Source organism: Mirounga angustirostris, unplaced genomic scaffold (genome assembly GCF_029215605.1).
Source record: "Mirounga angustirostris isolate CCGP_5_RB_7025 unplaced genomic scaffold, mMirAng1.0.hap1 SCAF_8, whole genome shotgun sequence".
Taxonomy (NCBI): Eukaryota; Metazoa; Chordata; class Mammalia; order Carnivora; family Phocidae; genus Mirounga; species Mirounga angustirostris.
In genome coordinates, this window is record NW_026991716.1 from 42,781,077 (window position 1) to 42,806,227 (window position 25,151).

At 41.9% G+C, this 25,151-nt stretch overlaps 1 long non-coding RNA gene across 1 annotated transcript; it reads right to left on the minus strand.

The window, feature by feature from the left end:
* Positions 1–664: 664 nt before the first annotated feature.
* LOC129045509 (uncharacterized) lies at positions 665–23,837 on the minus strand. Its single transcript, XR_008505311.2, has 3 exons — positions 23,611–23,837; positions 6,604–6,924; positions 665–816 (listed from the first exon to the last, which is right to left on the minus strand). It is a non-coding gene; the product is annotated as an uncharacterized LOC129045509 (long non-coding RNA).
* Positions 23,838–25,151: the final 1,314 nt, after the last annotated feature.

Sequence of the window (25,151 nt, forward strand, 5' to 3'; positions counted from 1 at the left end):
TTTGGCTCAAGGAGCATCTTTGAAACTTGTTTGATTGAATCTATGTGAAGAAATACATTTTATAGAGAAACCCATCACATACACTTGTGCATATATGTGTATGTTTACAACTGGGAAAAAAAAGTCCATGACCTGACCTGACACTTTGATATTTTCTACTGTATTTTTAAAATGGTAGACATAATCAACTTAATTAAATTTTGCAACCCACTAAAAAGTTGAGACCTACAGCTGGAAATCCATGAGCCATGGGACCATCAAATGGAATGTCCTGAGGAATGGATGTCTCTTATCTCCAACACAACCATTCTTTATAATTTTGAGACCTATAACATCTTCCATTATTATTTGTTCTACGTTTCTATGTCTTGCATCCTTACTATATCTTCGAAAGTCAAAATAAAGTTGTGTGCTTTCTTAGAATCTTGCACAATTTTCTATCATAGCGGTGGAAACAAAAGACCTCTCAAAAATTGTTTTTTAGGTGTAATTGAATTTCTATTTGCAGAAAATTTAAGAAACTGTTCTTTCACAGGAAATTTCTTAACACAAATTGTAGAAGATAATCAGATGCCAAAATTGTCTGTCTAAAGAGGTCTACCCCAGGATGTAAAAGAAGAGATATTTTTTTTTAAGATTTTATTTATTTATTTGAGAGAGAGAGAATGAGAGACAGAGAGCACAAGAGGGAAGAGGGTCAGAGGGAGAAGCAGACCTCCCACTGAGCAGGGATCCCGATGTGGGACGATCCAGGGACTCCAGGATCACGACCTGAGCCGAAGGCAGTCGCTTAACCAACTGAGCCACCCAGGCGCCCTAAAAGAAGAGATATTGAAGAAAATATATAAGAAACAAATGGCCAGTCCTCCTAGTTCCTATCTCTCCACCTACCCCCACACCATGTTGTTAATGACAATTGCTAAACGGCTGGATGCTAATGACCTATCATCATGATTCCCTCTGTCACTGAAGGAAACGTGACTAGTATCCACTGGTTTTGCCTAGCTGACTTGATCAGAACTGTCAGACCGAGAAGATCCTAGGCAGAGGCTCCAAGACTGAGGCACCCTCCAGCTCCGGGACTCCACCTGAATTCCAGAACGACTTGTGCTTTCAGCACCTTCCACTGCCCACAGTCCTGAGCCAGATGAGACCAGCTTGCAGAATTCCAAATTCCAAGACCTCATATTCTTTCTATTTCACACACATGTTCTAACCTTAGTCCTGTAACCTATTGACCTTCACCCCCATTGGAATTTCTAAACAAGCTATACATTCTCAGCCAGGTTAGAGAAGCTACTGGAGTTTCAAGTAAAATTTCAAGTTTTGACATTTTATGCTTCAAACATACCTTAGATAAATACTCCAGGGAAAAAATCTCAAAATATTAGTGGAATGGTGTTGACTCCCTCCCTCTCTTTATTTTCTTCTTTCTTTCTTTTTAAAGATTTTATTTATTTATTTGACAGAGAGAGACACAGCGAGAGAGGGAGCAGGGAGCCCGATGTGGGGCTTGATCCCAGGACCCTGGGATCATGACCCAAGCCGAAGGCAGACGCTTAACGACTGAGCACCCAGGTGCCCTTTTCTTTTCTTTTCTTTTCTTTTCTTTTCTTTTCTTTTCTTTTCTTTTCTTTTCTTTTCTTTTCTTTTCTTTCTTTCTTTACTTTCTTTCTTTTCTTTCTTTCTTTTCTTTCTCTTTCTTTTCTTTCTCTTTCTTTCTTTCTTTCTTTCTTTCTTTCTTTCTTTCTTGTAATTTGCTGAATTTCTTCCCTTTTCTTCAACGAATTACGAGGTGAGGGATATAAAAAAATTATGTAAGAAAAAAATTATACTCTTCTCCCTCTTAAAATGTTCAGGAGCTTGTGTAGGAGAATTCATCATAGTTGGAGTATTCATAGCTCAGTATCAAAGGCAAAGTCAGGAGAACAGGACAATTTTATGTGGAGTAATTATTAAAAGGAAGATGACCTTCAGGTCACATATTTTGTGGCTGTGTGGCTCTAGAAAGGTGCCTTGCCCTGCCTAAGCCTCAGTTTTTGTATCCGAAAAATAAGGCTAATAATAGTATATAACACTCACTGGACCCAGGCAAGTACACAATAATAGTAGTAGTAGTAGTAGTAGTGTTATTGTTGCCATAAAAGTTCTCCTCCACCAGAGCCCTTACAGAAAAAAACTTTTGGAGGTGATGGAAATGCTTTTTATCTTGATTGTGGTGATGGTTTCACAGATGTGTATATGTGTTGAAACCCATAAAACTTTATACATTGAATATGTACAGTTAGTAAAATATCCATTATATTTCAATAAAGCTGCTAAAAGAAGTTGGATGGCATGCATGGAAATATGGAGGAGGCACCCACAGTATCTCTCTCCATTAGAAACTAAACAATACTATTAATAAATGTTTTAAAAGAATTTCTAATTTAACAGTAGAAATGGCAAAAAAAAGCAAACAAAAATCTCATAAAAGTCAGAACTCATAATCTTGGATAGAAAGAGGAACTCCAGCATAACGGAGGCAAAACTTCATTTCTAGTCCCACCAAGAATTTCCCACCAATGAGCAACTAGTCCTGTGGCCAGAAGCTATGGGAAAGACCTCCAAGACGATGTGACCAAGCTAATGTTCCCTAAAGGATCTTCCAAACCTTCAAATGTGACTAGCCTGCTACCCCAAACAGACTCCCCAGGGCCAAGAGGTCCTCGAAGTTCACTGGCTCTTCTGGACAATCCCTGAAAAGCACACTGTCCATGCTGGAGTGAGGCTGAGTGAAAGAGCGTTCCTGAAGATTCCCCAAATCAGTTTGGGAGGGGTTCCCACAACACAGTTATCAGAAGCAGATAATCTGGGGCAGGATGAGGAGGACAGGCTACAGCTTGTGTTTCATAACATTACTCAGATTTCCCCAGACTCCACAACTTTGACCTTACATCCTAGAACCACAAGCTGAGAGAACAGGGGGTCACATGTGTCCCCCGCTCCCAGAGCTTCCTGCCAGGCTTCCTAGGGGCTGGGAACTCTTTGCAGGCCCTTCAGGAGGTCTGAAGGCTAGCTCCAAGTTCACCAAGTCTATTGAAAAGACAACTTCCTGGCTGGGATGCTCAAGAGAGACCATCTATAATGGAGAGGGAGAGACCTTTGGATGTCCCTGAGGCCAGCTCCCTACTCTTTTAAATGCACTGTAGCTCAGCCTTTAAAGGGAGCAATGAAGTAAATATTGACCTCTGGCTACTCTCTCAACCCACAGGATTAGTCCAGGAAAATTTTTCACAATATAGATGTTAGAAACTGATTGTCTAAGCCTTGATTTGAAGAAATGACCTGCAGACACATGTCATAACGTTCCTCTGCATTTCTTAATCTCCAACATTTTAGCCCTGAACCCTGGAGACCCAGGAGGCTGAGAACAGCAAAACAAGACATTTTGCCTCATGCTGAATTCCCATCTACAGCAATTTCCTGTCAGATCTGTAGTTGTTCTCCATGTCATAGCTTCACAAGGCACACAGTCACATCTCTTAGGCTAGGAAGGACTCTAGGGATGATCTGCTGCCTCTTAGGAACTACACTCAAATCTTGAGGTACACTCATGGCTTTATGATTTTGACTTCCCTTAAACATCTTCCAGACCCTTCTCCGAATGAAGCTTTCATATATAACAGGTTTGGACATTCTGTTGCAGAATCAGAAAGGAGGAGCTGCTTCCCAGTTTTTCCCCAGCCTCACTCCCGTGTGCAGAAGCTCTGATTCACACTTAACAGGAGCCTCTGATAAAACACATACCATTGCCATGGGTTTCTGGTCAATGTCCCTGGGCTGGACCAGGCCACAGTGTGATGGACAAAATCTGGTTGCATCTTAGGATTTGGAGCTTCGTGAGATCTCAGGGATGAAGGAGAAGATGAATTAAAGGTGACTCTGTGGTTTGGAGCCCAGATGACTGAGGCATGGTCTCTGAGAATAAGCAAGTCACTGGATGTTGTATGCAAATAATGAATCACTAAACTCTACCCCTATAACCAAGATCACTGTGGCTTTTGATATCATTTTCCTTCTTCTCAACTGTTTTCTTCAGGATCCTATTATTAATGTATGTTTCACTTACAAAATGAGCCATTACATTATATAAGTAATTGAAAATTTTATAAGCTACTTTTATACTGCCTGTTTGATGAACTTCATTGGATTAAGGAAATAGGTAGCTGTTTCATTATAAGAAAAAATATCTCTTATTAAATTGGAATACAAAAAAAATATTCAACTTGAGGCTCTCATTTGAGTTCACGATATAATGACTTTCTGGCTCCAGATCAAAGATTGAGGCTAACAAGAGTTGAGAACCCATAAAATGGATGTTGACAATGGCTGGAAGAGGTCACTACTCAAACCTCAGCAGTGTGGTGACATCAGAACCACTAAATGACATTCCTGGACATTTTATGGTTGCGTAGGCACATGAATCACCGTAAGGCTTGACACAGAGTAATAAAAAGAAGCCATTTAAAATATCATTTCCCTCTTAAAATGATGTTTCCCATTGAGCTCAAGTTAAATAATTTATCCAAGGTCACACAGGGAGCCAGTGACCAAGACAGGATTCAAGTCCTAACCTATTCAGTCAGGTGTCTCCCCAGCCTACTTGTTTCATGGCTACATCACACTTCATAGTAGATTGGGGTCTTAGGGAGGAGCCCCTGAAGAACACCGCGAATATGTGGAAGTTTCAAAAGAAAGTGCAAGTTTAATCAAAGTAGGGTAAACTCTCAGCCACCTTAGAAAGAACACAGAAGAAGTACACTCTGCACCAGGTAACCCAGCCCACCACTCCCAGCTGATGGGCTCAGAGGGGCACTGGGCCCAAGGGCAGCGGATCCATACTGTCTCCAGTGAATATGCCGTGACTGGCACAAAAATATGACCAAGTAGGGCTCTTCTCTTATCCATGTGAGCTTGAAGACATCAATGTGCAGTTATCCACAGGAGCTTAAGCTAAAATGTCTTGAGTTTGAGAAGGAGCCTAGAGAAGGCATGAGTAAGTTTGAAATTGAGGGAGCAGAAGTGTGAGTAAGGAGGGAAAAGAATGGTGATGGGTAGGCGTTATGGGAAAGAGAAGATGTAGCCCATGAAATTAAGCCAGGGAGAGTTACACAGGTCAAGTTCAGGCCACTTGTAGCTATAAACTAAATCTGCCTTTTCTGAGATAACCTGAGGAAGTCTATTCTCCGCAACCACACAGCTGAGAGGGGGGAAAAAGACAGGGGGGTAAGGGAAGTGGGTGGGGGATGGGGTAAAAAACTCTTTGAGGTCCTCAATAATTTTTTTAGAGTGTATAGGGTTCCTGGAACTTAAAAGTTTAAAAATCACCGTTCTAGTGATTTTTTTTTTAAAGATTTTATTTATTTATTTGACAGAGAGAGAGGGAACACAAGCAGGGGGAGTGGGAGAGGGAGAAGCAGGCTTCCCGCTGAGCAGGGAGCCTGACGCAGGGCTCCATCCCAGGACCCTGGGATCACGACCTGAGCCAAAGGCAGACGCTTAACGACTGAGCCACCCAGGCGCCCCCGTTCTAGTGATTTTAATGCCCCTTCATCGTTTTGCTTGTCATCCAACCTGCTGCACACACTGGTCACAAACCCCAGGGACACTGCTTTTCCAGCACTGGAAGCCACCGCATTCTCAAGTCCCATTAAGAAGACGGAAAGCAAAAGTGAGTGTGCCTGGCCCACCGTGAGGCCTCTCTGCACCACCTGACCTGCAGGAACTGTTTTTAACTCACCCTTTAATTATAGCCTTAAGTTATAGCTCTCCAGCTGTTTTCATTTAGCAGAAACATGTTGACAAATTCAAATAAGCTCGCTTCATAAGTATTATTCACAGAGTTTGCTTCATATTGAAATATCCTCCCTCCTGTGAAATTATTTCGCTTCAAAGTTATGCTGATGTGGGGACACAAAGTGCTAGGTGGCCTTGATTGAGTCTTGCTGTGGCCAGACACAGTCTCTCTACATGCATGGCTTAACTGACTTCTATGGGTAAGCCTCCTGGGGTCATGAAGCTTCATGTCTGTTTCATCACACTCACTTTGTAAAGTGAGTATGATAACAATAGGTAACTCACAAGGCAGTTGAGAGGCTTTAACAACAATCACTGCTTCTTGAGCTTCTTGAACAATCCTGCTTGGTGAATACTTTCGGAGACCCCAGGAGGCTTACCCATAGAGGTACGGTTTTTCAGAAATGATTATAAATAAATTTATAATTACTTAATGCTATCCTTATCACTATTGTAAAAAAAGGAGTAATAAGTTGACAATAACCTAATGTTGGGGGTGATAATGGGTAATTTGCCCATACCTCTTCTTTCAAAAGGTGAGGTGCATACCGGCACGCCAAACGGGATGTCGTACACAAGTCCGGGGCAGAGACTGAACAAGGACATTGACACAGTGGCACCTGGGAGGTTTTGGCAAATTTGATGGAGACCAGGCAACACCTGACCAGAGTGTTCGGAACTGTCCCCTAGGCATGCTGTGTCCCCCATGCCCTAAAGAACCTCGGGTTCATGGGGAAGTGGGTGGAATGCTTCATTCAAGTTTACCTTTAGCAGAGTAAGCAGAACACAGAGTAAAATCTGATGCAAAAAGGCAGAAAGCCAAGCTCTGGGCCTAGAAGACAATGACCTTCACACTCCAGAAGTACTGTTGGGAGACGTGGGTGAGGGCAAGTCCTCAGCAGACTGAGGACCCCCCACCCATGGAATAGAATAAACAAAGGCTCCGTTAAGTCCTTGCACTTTGGAAAGCATTCCTTCCTTTCACCACGATGATCTTTCTGTGAACCAGGCAGGAATGTTTCTGGAAGGAGGTCACAGGACAAAACTCCGGCTGTCTCCTCTGATTGTCATCTTGGTTTCATCAGACTTGCAAAAAAAGAGACAGAGAAAAGGAAAAGTAAGAAAGAAATTTCAAGGGGAAACACTGGTGAGCCATCTTCCTTCCACCCCCACCCCCCATCTCTTGGCTGAGACGCTGAGCGCATCATGCTTCATCTTTTCCCCCCTGTTAATGGTCCCAGATACTAACTAGACAGCCGCAGGCACAAAGCACCCAGATTGCTTAGGCGTTCCTTCATAGACCCCAGTGCCACCACAGACAGCAAAAGCGTTCAGAGATGCTATCTTCTCTTTGTGTTTAATATATGTGAGGCCAAAGGGTACACATCCGTCCCTGTCATGCCAAGCACTTTGGCAGAGGGTGAAAATAAACCGACTCGGGCAGCCAAAGCCAAGCTTTGGGGATTGGGGAATGAGCCAGGGACAACCTGCTCCATGAGCCCCACCAATATTTAAACACGGGTGAGGGCACGTCAAAGGAGTGCCAAGGATCAGTCATTTTACAAAGAAGTTACTGAATTTTGATTCCATGCCACAAAAAAACAACAGTGTGATTTGCAACAGGCCAAACAACACTGAAATATAGAACTGTGAGGCCAAAATTCTCCTCACCCCATCCTTGCCAGCCCTCCAGGTAACTATTATTCACAGTTTGGTATATATTCTATCTACCATGTTCCAGTATAACCAAGCAAGCATACACATGTATGTCGTACTGAGATTGTTTTATAACTCCACACGCAACCCATCAAGAAAATCTATTAGCAATAAATACATCCAGAATCTGACCATTGACCCCCTCCACCATGACCTCCCAGGTCTGAGAAGCCTCATCCCTGGCCTGGATTCTTATAGTACCCTCCTAAGTGGTCTCCCTCTTCTCTTTAGGATATTAAAAAAAAAAAAAAAAAAAAAAAGATGCCAGTTCCTCCTTTGCCCAAGTCCTCTAAACAGTCCCATTTGCCTCAAAGCCAACGTACTTATCCCACCCTTACCCCATTGCCTCGTCTGAGCCCCCACCTCCTACCCTTTTTCCAGTGCATTCTGTGGTCCAGCCTGAGCCCCAGCTCCCTGCTCATGTTCTTCAAACACACCAGCCACACTGCCCCAACCAAGGGCCTTTGCCAAAGCTGACATCCTCTGTTCAGAATGCCCTTGCCCGAATTTCAAAATGACTTTGTCCCTCATTTTCTTCAAACTTTTGGTCAATTGTCACCTTCTTAGTATGGTACACCCTACAAACTGATTTTAAAATTAAGATGCCGTGCCTCACTTTATGTCGCCCTCACCTCCACGTTATTCTGTTCATAGCACTTATGACCGTCTAACATAGTATGTCACTTGCTTAATGTATCGTGTGCAATAGTGATCATTTCTCCCCCAAGAAGAAAGTATGCAAAGGCTTTCATCTGTTTGTTCTCTATTTCAAAGGCTTAGATCACACAGTCCATGCACAGTAAATATCAAACAATGAAGGAAAATTATTTTTGCATCACTGTTGAAAATTATTGCATGACACCACAGGGGAGTGTGTTCTAGAATTTATTCACTCCTGATGGAGAACTAAACAACGACAACAAAACAAGGATCTTGACCAGGAAATAAAGTATGACAGGTGGAGTGGAAGGAGGAAATTGTAGAAAGCAGGACCAGATGCCTCAACACTATCGTATATTAAGACTGACCTCTTAAAACATCTGTACAGCACTTCTATGTGTGTTGCCTGTGACCAGGGGCATCACTGGTACCAGTGGAATATTGGAAACAAATAATAATAACAGAATAAAAATGCCAAGTATCTAAAAATAATCATGGTCAAACCTCATGGTTTAGGGAAAGTGACTCTTCGCCCTTTGCTTTTCTTTGAGTTATCTTTTTTTTAAGATTTTTATTTATTTATCTGAGGGCAGGGCAGAGGGAGAAGGAATTTCAAGCAGACTCCCCACTGAGCTCATAGCCCATCCTACAACTCTGAGATCAAGACCTGATCTGAGCTGAAATCAAGAGTCCTAGGCTTAACCCGCTGCGCCACCCAGGCTCCCCTGGGCCATCTTTCCAAAAATTGGAACTTACCAATGCTCTGCTGTCTGCCCTGCACAGATATAAGAACAAACACAGTCAAGCCTATTAGGAGGGAAAGAAATGAGAAACACACACACAAAAAAAAAGAAGAGAAATAGAAAAAAGAAACCATGTAAGATTGAAATCGGTGCTTTACAATTAAAGTTTTACTTTTAATCTACTTAAACAAGGCTAAATTATTGTTGCCTTATGTTTAGGGTAGCTAAAGGGAAGTAAACTATAACCGAAGGTCCATTTTTTTAAACAATAAACTTCATAATTGCCTGCTTCCGAAGAGCAGGCAGCCCATGGGACACATAAGGATGGATAACGGCTTCTATAGATGACAGCTCCCAGAGGTACAAGTCACATGATACTTGCTTTAGTTGTTTTCCAGGAACTAAGAGGCCCACTTGCCATCCAGTTCAGATGGGTCAAGACCTTCTTACTGGGCTTGCGCAAATGTCCACAGGTGACCTTTTGACGAGGAGGAGACTGAAGTCTCCGCCCCCTGATCATGAGAAGACCCCATCTTTGAACAGGCGATGTAGGAAAAAGCATGACAATGGACTGCGCCTGCATAGATCAACAATTCCTTGACCTTTAGTCACCCTTTCTAGCTTCCAATCCCATTCACCCATGCTCTCCCTAAAATCCCATAAATGTTCAAGACCCCTTCTCGCAGGAAGGGGAATTTGAGATCTTGGATTTGAGGTCTTTCTCCCTCTCCTCATTCATTTGGCTGCCTTCTTTCCTTCCTGCAAACAGTGTTGGGCTCACAGTGTTGGGCTTTGCAGTGCCTCAGCCACAGAAGCTGTCCTTGGCTTGCAAGATCAAGTCCCTCCATCTTCGGTGTCCGTTCTGCCAGCCACCCACTGCTGCTGTAATTCACTTTGTTTACTGTAGCCTCCCCATCCTGCTCCCCAAGCTGTCAGGTTGCTAAGGAAACAATAAAGTACTGGGGTGAAGAAGGGTTTAGAATATCCGCACTGCTGGGTGAAGTTGATCTGGGTTATGAGAGGGTGAGATTTACCTCCAGGAATTATTGGGTTTGTCTCATGTCTCTCATGGTCTGTAAAAATGCGAAATGTTCAACTCTCTCTACCTAGAGTTCAAGGGCCTTAAAAGTCTGGCTAGGGGGGAAATTTCAACTGAAACCTATTAAATTCAACTCAATTATTGACCACTTAGCTGGTATTTGAAATTTCCTGCCATCCAAGTATACTTCTCTTTCTCCTGACCCTCCCCTCCCCTCAAAAAAAATAAAGATCCCTTTGATATACACAAGATTATGGAACAATTGCCACAGTACTGACCCCACTGAGCCTGTCAGATTGGCAGCTAGATCTTCTCTTTGACCATGTGGCGAAATGCCAGCCCCCTGGCTTAAATACTTTCAGATCCAGGCTTTGCCTCTTCCTCAGTGTTGTGGCGCAGAGGTGAGTATGGGAAAGGCAGGGGATCCATGGCAACAAGCTGTTGAGTGAAATCCCAGTGTGGATGGCTGGGTGACACCCCTAATGTAGCATATTTTACATTCATTTCATGCCATAAATGACTTACCAAACACCTGATAAGTACGGAAACTGCCATCATGAGGACACAATTTTTGTGTCCGTTGAAAGTTGTTATTGAACCATACTTGACCCACAGACATAAATTCTGTCCTCAATGATCACCTATTTTTATAAGAGAAGTGGAGTGCCTACGTGTGTAACTACAACACAATCCCTAATTAAAAAATTCCTAATCATTGCATAGAAGAAACAAGGAGAAATGTCATCTGATAAAGTGTATCAGAGAATCCAGAGAACCAAGCCTTATGGCATCAATGACAGTTATGTTACACTTGAAAAAAAAATTTTTTTTTAATTTTTTTTGAACAATTGAAAGGGAAGCATTGGGAGAGGGACAGAGAAGAGAAAGTGACCTTTGTTTTCATATCTATGGGAAAACTGCTAGAACCAAGATCAGTTTATGGAAACTTCCAAAAGGACATGAGTTTGGACCCCAGTGGCATCTGCACTTTAGTGTTTCCTGCACACCCAGGCCCCACCCGACTCCACCTTCATGTCCTCTCCTTTTCTGAAAGTGGCAAGGCTGTGACCCCCAGCTCTTCCTCAATATACTTTCCTTGCCTCCCGCTCACCCCTTCAAGGTCAGATAATCTACTTTCAGGAAATGACTCATACTAAGGGATACATTACCAGTGTCGACACAGCACTGACCCCTAAGGAGATCATGCACTTTAACAAGAGATAAGCAGCCTTTATCCCAATAAATGACGTTGGACCTCAGATTGCAGGGCGCTTAAAGGAGTAGGGAATGAATGTTGCTAGGAGGAGTGGCTTCCCCAGAAACAGACACCTCACCTGGAAGTGGGGTCCACCCCACCTTCTTTATGTGTTTATTTTGGATTTTCCTTCCACCAAAATGTAAGCTCTATGAGAACAGCTTCGTCCATCTCATTCACCTCTACACCCAGTGCCTAGAACAGTGTCTGGCCTACGGTGGATACTCAAAAACCCTTGTTAACTGAGGGTTTAGTGAATGTCGTCTGCAGCACAGACCTGCTGAACTAAGCAAGATAGCAGGAGGCAACAAAGCTTGGAACTTGAAAAACATGTTCATTGTTGGAAAAAATTTAAAACAGAGAAGCAAAAATAAGAAAATTAAAAGCATTCATAATATTCTCCCCACTTATTGTTACCATAGTAAGGTAAACCAATCCAGATTTTTATCTATGTCTATATTATATATATGTGTGTGTGTGTATATATATACACACACACACACTTTAGCCAAAAAACATCACACTGTCCTTAATATTTTATAGCTTGCTTTTTAAAATACAATAAACTGCAAATGTCTCACCATGTAATAACGTATTTTATGGTCTTTTAAATGACTAACTGATAGTCTAGCACCTAGATGTACCAGCACGCTCTCTTTGACCCATTCTCTACTTCTGGACATTAGGTTATTTCCAACTTCTCACTACTATTTTTAAAAACACAGCTAAGAATGTCCTTATTGCCAAATCTTTGTGTTATTTCCTCACACAAGTGAAAATATTACCATCATTAAACATTGGCAATGTGTATTGAGTGCCCTCTATGTGCCAGGGTACTTACATTACTTTATGTAATCCTCCCCCAAACCCTATTATTCATAGATGAAGAAACTGACTTTGAAGATACTGAGTAATTTGCCTGAGGTTACCATTAGTCATGCCTTTTAGTGTTTTGGATATATACTGTCTTCTGGAAACGCACTTTGGAATGTTTCACGGAATAAGTAGGAACTGTTGCTTCAGGTAAAGCCTCTATTAAGGGAGAGATTACACAATCTCCTTTAGTGAATTATTCCCGTGTTTTATTGACCTGTCAACATTTGTTTTCCCCTTATGTTTATCCAAAATCTTTGTGGTGGTTTAATCACCCTGTTCTACCTGGCAGCGAGATATCTTTTGACGCACCCTCTGATCAGACTGCATTCCAGAGAAGCCGTATGGTCCTGGACTCAGAGTCCTAAAACATAGGCTTAAACTTTGACTTCATCTCCTTTGCCTGGATTGGGTCCTTAGGCACATCAGTTAACTTACCCAAGCCTTGGTTTCCACATAAGATGGCACAAATGATATGGACCTAACTCATCTCCCAGGGTTGGAACGATGGGATGAGAAAATGAAATGTTAAGAGCTTTGCATGCTAGAAAGAACAATGGCAATGCAATGTATTGTTACCATTATCAACACCATCATCTTTATCGTGACCTTTAAGTCGGTTACCTTGCTCTTGATTCTGGCCTTTGCCTGAACAACATATCGGTGCTTTCAGTTAGTAATCAGAGAGAAAGAAACTTGAAGACAGGAGAAAAAGGAAGATCGAAGAAAATAGAGGTCAGGAAGGAATGAACTGTGCTACTGGGGGACACTTGAGAGAATACCTGTAAGAAGGAGCAATTGATCAAAATTCAGAACAGGCTGAATGAGACCAGACCTATGGTCCAGTGCGTGTATCCAGAAGACAGGGCATTAGACAAAGTATCTCTCACAGGGAAACCTAACCAGACCTGTAGATATACCCGCAGCGTTCACCTGTAATATTATCTTTGCATCTCATTTTCCTAATCTTTAAAATAAAGGTGTTAAATTCTATACCTGGACACTTCTAGTCTTGAAGTTGACAATTATCTGAAGTATTTCCTATCAAATTCCTTTGCCCTCAGGACTTTGAAAATTTCTCCTCCTCCTTCCAAGACCCTGCACTTTGAGAACACAACAATCTCACCCTGCAGGGACAGAAGAGTAGATTTATAGCACCTGGTATCTGTGATTCAAGATGTGGTCCCAAATGCATTTTGTCTTTCCCTCGGCCACAATACAGAACGAAGTGAAGGGTTTACCGGCGATCCCGTTAATATTGCCAGCAAAGTCTAGTGGGCTTGAGAAAATCCACTGTACAGAGAAATTTCATTTTTAAATTTAATTTCTGCTTACTAATCAGTCATTCCCAAATGAAAGAAAAAAAAGGTTAATCAAATACAGGCCTTGAAACAAAGCAGAAGATTAATGTTAGCTTCTCAGGAAGAATTCTGGGGTTGGCACAAAGAGAAAGGAAAATGGATAACTGATATTAAGCACGACATCTCAGAAAGAATTTGAATGATTTCTAAAAGGAACGACTCTCTCCCATGATTTCTTAAAGATGCACTTCTCTCTCCTCCCCTAAGGATGGATATGAGACAAATGGTTTTCCTTCCTCCCTTATTTAAATCAGAGAGCTGAATGACATCTCACTGCCAAATGATTCTAACATTATTACTTGGCTTTTAAAACGCAAAATGCGATTTTTCTATGAATGGTTTGAGACTGTAAAAAATGCAAATGACTCTGTCTAATTTACAAAGCCACTGGGGAATGGGGGGAGCTGAGCCTAGAGGAGTGGGCCCTGATGCTAAATCACTAATTTACCCATTCTGCAGGAGGCAAAAAAAAAAAAAAGTGTGGCGCAAGGATCTCCGATTCTTTGCGTGGAAAACTGGGACCTATTCGCCTAAAGCCCGTCATGTTAGATTGGAGAGCTTTGTATTAAATCGTGTCCGCATGAAGTTGGGCAATGACTCCTATGAGGAAATTCAATTCCTGGAACCAAATAGATGAAAAAAAAATTTTTTTTACACTGATAGGCAGCTACGTGTCTCGTCAGTGGTATTTTGGAAAGAATTTTATTGGAAATGATGGGAACATAATGAAAGCTAATGAAGTGAATTGTCTCAGTTACAGAAGCTGACCTGGGTTTTACGGGGTTACCCTGAAGATTTCTGTTGTGGGAAAATACCCAAGAAGTGACTGAGCCAAGCCAGTCATTATTGGAGGCACACAGAGGAAAAGGCAGGAGTCGTTGTGAATGTCCTCTTCTGGGAACACTCTGGAAAGGGGTAGGGAGGGTACTGCACAGGCCTCGGCTTGCAGGGATAGAGAGAAACGAGGATTGGAGGTAGGAAGAACAGAGTGGCACTGAGAAACCAAGGGGAAGGGGGCAAAGGCCCAGAGAAGCTACTAAGCGTGGTGGCATCGGCTGTGACGGTCCTGCTATGCCCAGGATTGAGCGGGGTGGTCCTTTTCAGCCTCCCCAACACGGGGAGTGGACACAGCCCTGAATAAGATAGCTCCCCCTTCAGCCTGCTCTGAAATCCCCACATATTTCCTTAACAGCAAACGCGCAGACCCCTGTGGAAAAGCAAATCAGTTGTTCTTAGGAATATTGGAATAAATTAAGCCTTCATTACTCATTCATGTCTCAGAAAAATTTTATTTACCAGAAGTTCCCCCTTTTGCAGGAATTCTGACGAAATAGGTACAGTTGTTTTCATATTGACAATGAAGAGAGGGAGATAGGGAAATGCTTGCAAAAGGTTTCATCCATGAAAGACCTCAATGTGAGACAGGAATCCATCAAAATCCTAGAGGAGAACATAGGCAATAACCTCTTTGACATCGCCCACAGCAACTTCTTTCAAGATACATCTCCAAAAGCTAGTGAAACAAAAGCAAAAATGAACTTCTGGGGCTTCATCAAGATAAAAAGCTTCTGCGCAGCAAAGGAAACAGTCAACAAAACAAAGAGGCAACCCACAGAATGGGAGAAGATATTTGCAAATGACACTACAGATAAAGGGCTGGTATCCAAGATCTATAAAGAACTTCTCAAACTCAACACCCAAAAAACAAATAATCAAGTCAAAAAGTGGGCAGAAGAGATGAACAGACACTTCTCTGAAGAAGACATACAAATGGCTAAGACACATGAAAAAATGTTCATCATCATTAGCCATCAGGGAAATCCAAATCAAAACCACACTGAGATACCACCTCACACCAGTTAGAATGGCCAAAATGGACAGGGAAAGAAACAACAAATGTTGGAGAGGTTGTGGAGAAAGGGGAACCCTCTTACACTGTTGGTGGGAATGCAAGTTGGTACAGCCACTTTGGAAAACAGTGTGGAGGTTCCTCAAAAATTTAAAAATAGAGCTACCCTATGACCCAGCAATTGCACTCCTGGGTATTTACCCCAAAGACACAGATGTAGTGAAAAGAAGGGCCATATGCACCCCAATGTTCCTAGCAGCAATGTCCGCAATAGCCAAACTGTGGAAAGAGCCGAGATGCCCTTCAACAGATGAATGGATAAAGAAGATGTGGTCCATATATACAATGGAATATTACTCAGCCATCAGAAAGGATGAATACCCAACTTTTACATCAACATGGATGGGACTGAAGGAGATTATGCTAAGTGAAATAAGCAGAGAAAGTCAATTATCATATGGTTTCACTTATTTGTGGAATATAAGGAATAACATGGAGGACATTAGGAGAAGGAAGGGAAAAATGGGCGGGGGAATTGGAGGGAGAGATGAACCATGAGAGACTATGGACCTGAGAAACAAACAGGGTTTTAGAGGGGAGGGGGGAGGAGGGATTGGTTAGCCCGGTGATGGGTATTAAGGGTATTAAGGAGGGCACGTACTGCATGGAGCACTGGGTGTTATACGAAAACAATGGATCGTGGATCACTACATCAAAAACTAATGATGTATTGTATGGTGACTAACATAACATAATGAAATTAAAAAAAAAAAAAGGTTTCCTCCATGAAGGTGTTTAACAACTGTTAAGCTCCTACTTTGTGCAAAGTCCTGTACTTGAAGTAAAGACTTTCACAGAGGCTTAACACAACATCCCGGTCCTCAGGTTCTTACAGTCTAGTTTGGGATCTAAGACATGAACTGTAGGAAAGGTAACACTTAACAGAAGGTGGACATAAATGTCAAATGAAATGTAGAGTAGATTCTAAGTGCCACAAGAGGTCAGAGGGAAAGAAGACCTTTGGAGAGGTTCAGAGCTGCCCCTAGAGAGGGGGGTCCGAGTAGCCTGTTGCAAATGGCACAGACGATGCAAAAGGGGAAGGTGGGAGCAGGGCCAAGAAAGGTCTCAGAAGGTCCTTATTAGCTAGAGGCCGAAGACGGACAGCACAGGAAGACAAAACTTGGAACACGGAGGAGAGCTCCAAAAGAGGATCACAGCTGGGAATGAGACTCACACAACACCAGCCACCACACCTCTAGCAAGGCAGTTTGATACAGCAGAAAGAGTGAGTTTGCAATCCGAACAACCCTGAATAAGATGACTAGCTGTCTTGTGTTGGGCACAGTGCAGTGAGTGCCTTGGTGTTCTCATTTGTGAAATTGGGGGGAAAATCCCTATCTCACAGGGTAAGATACATACATACAAATGAGCCTGATGCACGGTGAGATCTTCACACAAGTTCGTCCCTTCCCCTGACCCCCAGATTCCTACACACACACACACACACACACACACACACACACACACCCCTCCCCAGTAAGCAGTAAGCTAGGAAGAAAACGGACATTCACCATATGCCTTTGTTTAACTTGATCCATAAATCCGTTCCATAAACTGTCTCTAGGAGAGGAAAGAGTGGAGCTGTAAAAGGACTCTGAACCAATAGGGTGGAACATCTTCTAGGTTGAGTCCTTTAAGAGAATCCATTGTCGGGAGTAATAGAGAAAACAGGCATTTTATACGTACCTGGAAAGGAAGACATTCGCTGTTGCCAAAGTTAGCAATCCACCAATAAGACTTTTGTTAGCAAATTATGTCTTCCACAGCTGTGGTCACTCTCCTTCTTGACCCCCATATTCTACTTAGTCTAATAACTGCTATTCACTCTGGTCATTTCTTGGAGGTGAGTCACAACAACTCCTCCTCCAAGTCTTAGAACAACTTTCTCCCTCCCTACTACTCAAAATAGTGTTGCTTTTAAGACACATTCTCTTCCAGACCCTTGGGATTCTCCACCAACTCTGCATTCTTATTTGTCTCCATGCACAGAACCTAAAGGCCAGATGAAAGGGAGACAGTGGTGGAAGAAGAAAACTCCAAGGTGAAAGTCAAATACTTGGCTACATACCCATCTTAAATGTACTAAGCACTGTGTTGAGGTTTCTTGTCTCATACAACAGATTTGTAGACAAAGAACTAGTCTGTGAGCCCTGAGAGTTTTGGCACTTGTCTTCTTCCTCCTATTACTATCCTAACTATAGCTACTCTGGAAAACATGGGTGTCAATATGTACTAAAATGTTTGACTTTAAGGTTCTAGAAGATGCATTTAGAATATGCAATAAGGATTGTGGCTCAGGTCATGACCTCAGGGTCATGAGATCGAGTCCCACATCAGGCTTCTCACTCAGCACAGTCTGCTTGAGATTCTCTCCCTCTGCCCTTCCCCCCACTCACGCTCTCTCTCTCTAAATAAACAAATAAAATCTTTAAAAACTTCTCTTTATAAAGGCTTATGAATGTTAAAGTATATCTCAAAAATCTGTCCCTCATGGAACTCTGCCTGCAGTTTGGATAAAATGCTCTAAGATTTACTAGCACATCTTTGGTCAATTATCCAAACACCTATATAGCCCTTTAATTTGGCTAATAGCACACCTATTTTCCCCCATTATACTTTTAAATAAAAACAGAATTTAAAATTTAAGTAACATGCCAGAAACAAATGTAAAAAACTTTGAAATGGGCAGAAAAATTACTGGATATTCTTTCAATGGAATATTAGACATCATCTCGTGGACCTTTCAGAGTTGTCTGATTCTATAGGATCTGTGCCTTTCATTGTCTTTGAGCCATTTTATAACTTTAGAAATTGTAGAATACTGATAATCTTACAAGTGAATATTGTCCACAGAGATGGAAATGAATTGTGTCCAGTGGAAATTCAACTGCCTTCTCCCTGCTAGCAGAAGGGACAGTTTTGCATTTATTAGGAAATTTACTTCAGTATTATTTGTTGCCTCTTCATACATCTGTCTTGTGGATTGTCCTTTGAACTGGTTGTAACACCTTCCTGGTTTCCTCCATATTTGATGGCTTAAATGAAATCTTTGACATGTGTTCACTTCATATTTGTGTGAGAGTCATAATGTCACCATTTTGAAAAATTCCCTTTAACATTGGGAAAGCACAGTTGACTCTTGAACAACACGGACTTAAACTGTGCAGGTTCATTTATACGTGAAGAACTATATGTTGTTTTTCACAATACAGCACTGTAAATGTATTTTCTCTTTCTTAATGATTTCCTTACTAACATTTTCCTTTCTCTCGCTTACTTTATTGAAACAATACAGTATATAATACATACAACATATAAAATGTATGTTAATCGACTGTTTATGTTATTGGTAAGACTTCCAGTCTACAGTAAGCTATTAGTAGTAGTTTTGGGAGAGTCAAAAATTATACACAACTTTGCAGGGGATCGGCACCTCTAGCCCCTGCGTTGTTCAAAGGTCAACTGTATAATAATTATTGGTAACTAATTCTGTACTTAAGAGAACGAAAATAAATAGACAAGACTTATGTAATGCATTTAAGTGGATACATTTACTGATGATAATTCCTATCAAGCCCTCCAAAAGAATTGTAAAATGCCTCTGAGCTCTGTTTCCATGTAGTTACTTCCCTCAGAGAATCTACCAGTTCAATTTTTTTTCCCCCAAAGAAATCTCACTGGAGCCATCCTTCCTCCTCATCCACTGACAGTTGCTTGCTCCATTGCAGCTCTGGGACTCCCTTCCATCTTAATTCCAGTCCCATGTTTCCTCTGGTCATTTCATCCCTTGTTTTTGAGATGCACATTCTACAGTAGCATTTGAAAAAGAGTTTACAAGAAATAAATTTTTTGAGACATTGCCAGTCTTAACATATATCCTTATTCTACTCTTGCCCCTGTTTTGCTGATTTGGCTGGTATAGAATTCAGCTCCCCCTCCACACAAAATAATAATAATAATAATAATAATAATAATAATAATAATAATAATTTCCTTGGAGCTGCAAATATGTTTCTTCATTGTCTTTTTTCCTTCCCATTTTCAGTGAGAAGACAATACCATTCTTTTTCTTGTTTTATGAATGGTCTGTTTTTCCTCCTGGAAACTTTGAGGATTTTTCTCTTTATTCCCAGTTTATGGTTATTTCATGGTGAAGCTCATTGGTATGAGTCTTTTTCCTTTCATTGTACTAGGTCCTTGGTGGATTCTTTCTATCAGAAAACTCAATTTCTTGTGTTGTAAGATGTTTACTTGTGTTATTTTTTTTCTTCTCCCCCGCCCTCCCAACTTGTATCATTTTAATACTTTTCTCCCTCCTCTCAGTCTGGTTTTGTTTTGTTTTGTTGTTTAGTTTTGTTTTTTTGGGGGGGTTCTATTTCTGGAATTTTATTATCTACTAGATCGATTCTCTGAGTTTCTTACTTTTTTTCCTCTACTTTTCAGGGTTGTTGGGGGTTTTTTGTCTTTTTTTTTTTTTTTTTCTATATCCAGGAAGATTTCTCCAACATTATCCTCCAATCTCCCTTCATTTTCCTTCTCTCATATTTTAAACTCCCAAGAATTCTTTCCTGTCTTTAACTGGAAATGTTGGCCTTATTTCACTGGCATGTTGGCCTTATTGTATGGATACAGTAACTTCTCTTAACTCTTTGAAGATTTTAGTTACACATTTTTAAAGTTTTCTTCTATTCCCTGAACTAGCTCTGTTTGCATAAACAATCTCAACTCAGGTGGTCAGCTGAGCTCTGCCCGCTTCCCTTTCCTCCACCACAGCCTGCAAACTGTCTCAAAGCAGAAGCTGGAGCAATCACAGAACTTACAACATTTGTTTTCTGTCCTTCAGGAATCAATGTCCTTTGTTGCCTGATGTCCACTGTTTGAAAAACTACTGTTTCATGTTTTGCATGCATCGGTGTTTGGTTATATCAGTTGGAAGGTAAGTTCAGCCCCTCCTATTCCATCTTAGGAAGAAACAAGTTCTGTGTGTGTGTGTCCTTATTACTTCTGTAAAAACACTGATTTTTTTGAGATCTCTTGTTTTAATAGTTTTTTCAATTTATTTGCTTAGTTTTCCTGGTGTAATATTTCTATCTCTTATTCATACTCTTATCTAAGTGTAATAGACTGTGCACAGCAAACAGTGTCTCACAACAGTGCTGAGAGTGAGAAACCATAGCTTTTGAAGTTTCTGGTGTTTTCACCCTAAACCTGATGCTGACTTAGGGTCTGAAATATCTTTTTTACTGTTTGGTAAAGAAAGTATCCATCTATTGTAGTTTTCCTTTGTGTTTGAGTTGTTTGTCTATGTTTTTAAATCAGAACTAATTATGGGGGCGCCTGGGTGGCTCAGTTGGTTAAATGTCTGACTCTTGATTTTGGCTCAGGTCATAATTTCGGGGTCCTGAGATCAAGCCCTGCATCAGGCTCCATTCTCAGGGGGGAGTCTGCTTGAGATGCTCTCTCCCCCTCTTCCTCTGCCCCTCCCCCAACACTCCTCCTCTAAAATAAATAAATAAATCTTTTTTTAAAAACTAATTATTGAACTTCATTAAAGGCCTTTTGGCCATTAACTGAGATGAACATCATTTTCCTTTTGATCTATATTAGGATAATGTATGATCATAGCATGTATCAAGTGCTAAGCTATCCTTAATTTTCAGAAATGAATTCCACTTGCTGTGTTTTATTGTTTTGCTGAATTATGTATTTTTAATATTTAATTTAAGGACTTATCAATCCTATTCTTAAACAAGACTGGATGCTAGGTTTCTTTTTTAGTGCTATTTTGTAAGGTCTTGGTACAATGTTACTTTGGCTTTCTAAAAATAGTGTGAGAGCTTTGTACTAAGGCTCTGGAACAGTTTAAATAGCAGGGAATTATCCGTTACTTAAAAAGTTGAAATAATTCACCCATGAAGCAATCTAGGACTAATATTTTAAGGAGTGGCCAGCAGGTGTAGGAGTCAGGGAGGTGGGTGGATAGATTTTTAATCAATTTTTAATCAATCAAATTTTCAGTTTCTTTTGTGGTGGTTGTTCTGTTTTGTGTCTTTATGTCTCCTAAGGTTAATTTTATTATTTAGAAAATTATCCTTTCACCCAAGTCTCCAAGTACATTTCCATATCGTCTTGCAAGATGCTGTTTAATAATGCTTTAAATGTCTTCAGAATGTGTGGTTATTTCTATTTTTTTTTAAGATTTTATTTATTTATTTGACAGAGACAGAGATAGCGAGAGCAGGAACACAAGCAGCGGGAGGGGGAGAGGGAGAAGCAGGCCTCCCCCCGAGGAGGGAGCCTGATGTGGGACTCGATCCCAGGACCCTGGGATCATGACCTGAGCCGAAGGCAGACGCTTAACGACTGAGCCACCCAGGCGCCCCAGAATGTGTGGTTATTTCTAATTTCTCATTTATCATTATATAGAAAATTGGTGATGATTTCTTCTTTTGTCTTCTTGATTAAGCCGGGTAGGGGTTAGCATATGGTTAAGATATAATGGGCTCTGAGGTAAAAATGCCTGGATTCAAATCCTGTCTCAATTATCTTGTGTCCTTAGTGTCTTCATGTGTAAATGAGTGTATCTGTTAGAGTACAGACTAGGTTATGCCATGGAAACAAACAGCACCAATATCTCCCCGACTTGCAGTTCCAACATGTTGCATGTTTATTGCAGGTCAGATTTATCTGGCTCTATGTCACATTCTCTCCAGGACCCCAGCTAACAAAGCAGCCTCCTTCTGGAAAATTGCCTGACTCTTAGCAGAGAGGGAAAAAGAAAAGGGCACAGAGGATCACATGCTGGCTCTTAAAGCTTCTGTTCAGAAGTGATACACATCACTTCTGCTCAGATTTTGCTCAGGCCAAAAAGCAAGACATGGCTAAGCTTGTATCAATGAAGCAGATAAATTTAATCCTCCCAAGTAGGGACAGCAAATATCTTGAGGGATTGTGCAGTCTACAAGAGAAGATGATATTAATAAGTTTGTGAGGATAAATCCACATAACTTCCTGTGGGCATAGTGCTTAACTGTAGTAAAGACTTACTAAATTATCCCACTCAACAAATATTACAGAATACCTGCTGTATGTTGTGTGCTATGCTAGGCACCAGAGATAGAGTATAATTACCTGGATTCTTAGTTACAAACCTGTTCTAGCCAGTTCAATCAGAAGAATTGGGACTATTCATGTGTTTTAGCTATCCCCGGGAATCTGTGGAAGGCCAGACAATTTCGTTTGGAGGCTACTGTTCTGTGAGCAATTCTGGGTCAAACCACAAGCCAACTGCAGGCAGCCCCCACAGCCCCACAGTGGGCATAAACACAACAGGCTGTCCCAGCATTGCTGGGTATCAGATGCCAGAAGCTTCATCACTGCTGTCCTCTGAAAGCTTAATGCCCTGACGCCGTCCTGCCCAATGACAGATCCTTCCTGGTACCTGGTTCTTCACATAGTGCTTCATGATGGGTCTCACACAGGTTAGGGTGCCTGGGCTAGTCTGGGCAACCTGCCTGGACTCCAGTTGTAAGGGAAGAGATGTGAATGGGTTCTGGATTCTTTCTTGAAGACGCAGGACTCATCATGAAGGAAACTGGCCAGATTTAAAAAAGTGGTCCAAAAATACTAGACAGCCACAATGCATGATAAACCTCTACCACACAGATAGAAGGAAAAAGTAGGCATGAACTTTACCCTCATGGAGCTTTATAGTGCAGTAGAGATACTGCTATTACTCAAAATTTAATCAAAAAACTGTACACAATTCTAGGAGAGCTTTTGATATTCAGGCCTAGTATGATGGTCAGAAATCCCCGAGGAAATAGTAACAGAGATGAAATCTGAAGATAGTGCAAAGTAGGAGCTCGCTGGACAGAGGGTGAGGAAAGAGCCTAAGAGGCAGAGGGAATGATTTGTGCAAAGACCCATCAGGAAAGTGCTAGAAACCCCTTGAGGGCCTAAACAAGAGGTCACCGAGTCCAGTGGGTAGAAATCCTGTGATGAGACACACTGGGGAGCAGGCAGGAATGTGTTAGAACTGCAAATTCTGAGACCCCACCCAAGACCTGGTGAATCAGAACTCCGCCAGGGAGGCCCAGGGAGCGATCTGGGTCAGAACAAGCCGCCCAGGTGAGTGGGCTACATGGCAAAGTTTGAGAAGCAGGGCTCGAGGCCGCTGGTTCTCAGGGGGACCGATGAAGGGCCTCTAAGCCTACCTTTACCTTGACCGTGGCCTCAGCCTCTTCTCCTCCAACCATGAACGCGGCTCAGAAGCGCTTCTTGGACAGGACCCCATGTCGCCACCGGGAGCCTGCGGTCAGCAGCTGCGTGCTCGCTACCGCTCTGTTGGCGGATGTTACTGCCCTGATTTAAAAATAGTCCCACAGAACCTTGCCCCCGGGACCCGCGAGTAACAGCATGTGCTTTCTCTGCTTGAATAGAGAGGACAGGAGGGTTATGAAGAGAGACTTCCTGCCCCTTTGTACTTACAAGAACGTCAGAGAATTAGAGAGGATTCTCACCATCATCCGTAAAGGAAATCCCACAAGAGGGGCCCTAATGAGGCAGAGTTACCCCCAGGGAAGCCTAAATCAATCATTTTTATGTGTTTTTTTTTAACAATTAGCAGCCAAAACTGTGTTTCAAAGAGCATGGTAGGAGCGTGGTAGGCAGGGAAGAGAGAATAGGGGAAATCAGAAAAGAGAGATGCACTCCGTGGGGTACCTGGAAGAAATAGGAGGTGGTCCTCCCAGTCAGCCTGTCCAGGTCTGTGCAACTGAGGGATGTGGGGGTGTGTCATAAGCCGGTGAGATGCTGTCTTTTTCACATACCTGGTAGAGCTGCCTCGTCTCTATCCCCTTCCCCAATTTCAGTCATTACCCTCACCTGCCAGGGCCCTGATCAAATTCAGGGCGTCCCCAAAGCATCCAACTCAGGAAGAGTGACCCAGTTCTCTGTACCCTGAGAGAGCCTAGCATCTGGGAATTGCAGCGTTAGGTCACACTGCTTCTTTGTCATTTGCTCTAGACATGTGTCAAATGCCAGCTTCGTGCCAAGACAGAGCCCAGATCTGCAGACACGGTGGCAACACCGACCACACAAACTCTACTTTGGATCTAGATCCTAAAGCAGAATAATGCTGACCCATGACTTTTCAAACAGGGCACTGGGACTGAATCTGAAATTTCAGAGAGTTGGTAGAGGAAAACTTGAGGTTAAGTAGGTACCAAAAGCCACTGATTGTCTCAGTCAACAGTGATGGGGAAAAACAAAAACAAAAACAAAACCTCATTCAGCTATGCCCATGGGAACTGTGCTTGTTTCTCTGCTCACTTCAAAGCCCGACCAACTTGCGAAATCTCAGTAGCCTCTTTATTTATATGGTAACAAAAGAAAGAGCGAGAAGAAAACTACGTTTGCTTTCACTGAGAAGGTGCTACAGGTGCATGTTGGGTCTTTCTTTTTCTTCCTTCCTTTCTTTCTTTCTTTCTTTCTTTCTTTTTCTTTCTTTCTTTTTTTTCTGGAGAACAGTTTTTTTAACCAGATGCTGGTGACAGGGGAAGGGTCTAGGTTCCGAATGAGCATTTTTCTATAACAAGACTTGTATGCCAATGCACCACTTATGGATTATACTGCAGTGTTCACAGAAAAAATAGAAAGTGGGGACCAAGTTGAGGCTAAGAAACAAGCTGAATTATTTAGCGGACTTAATCACATGGCTGCCTCTTCTTGCCCTTAAGAGCTCGTTCACCACCTC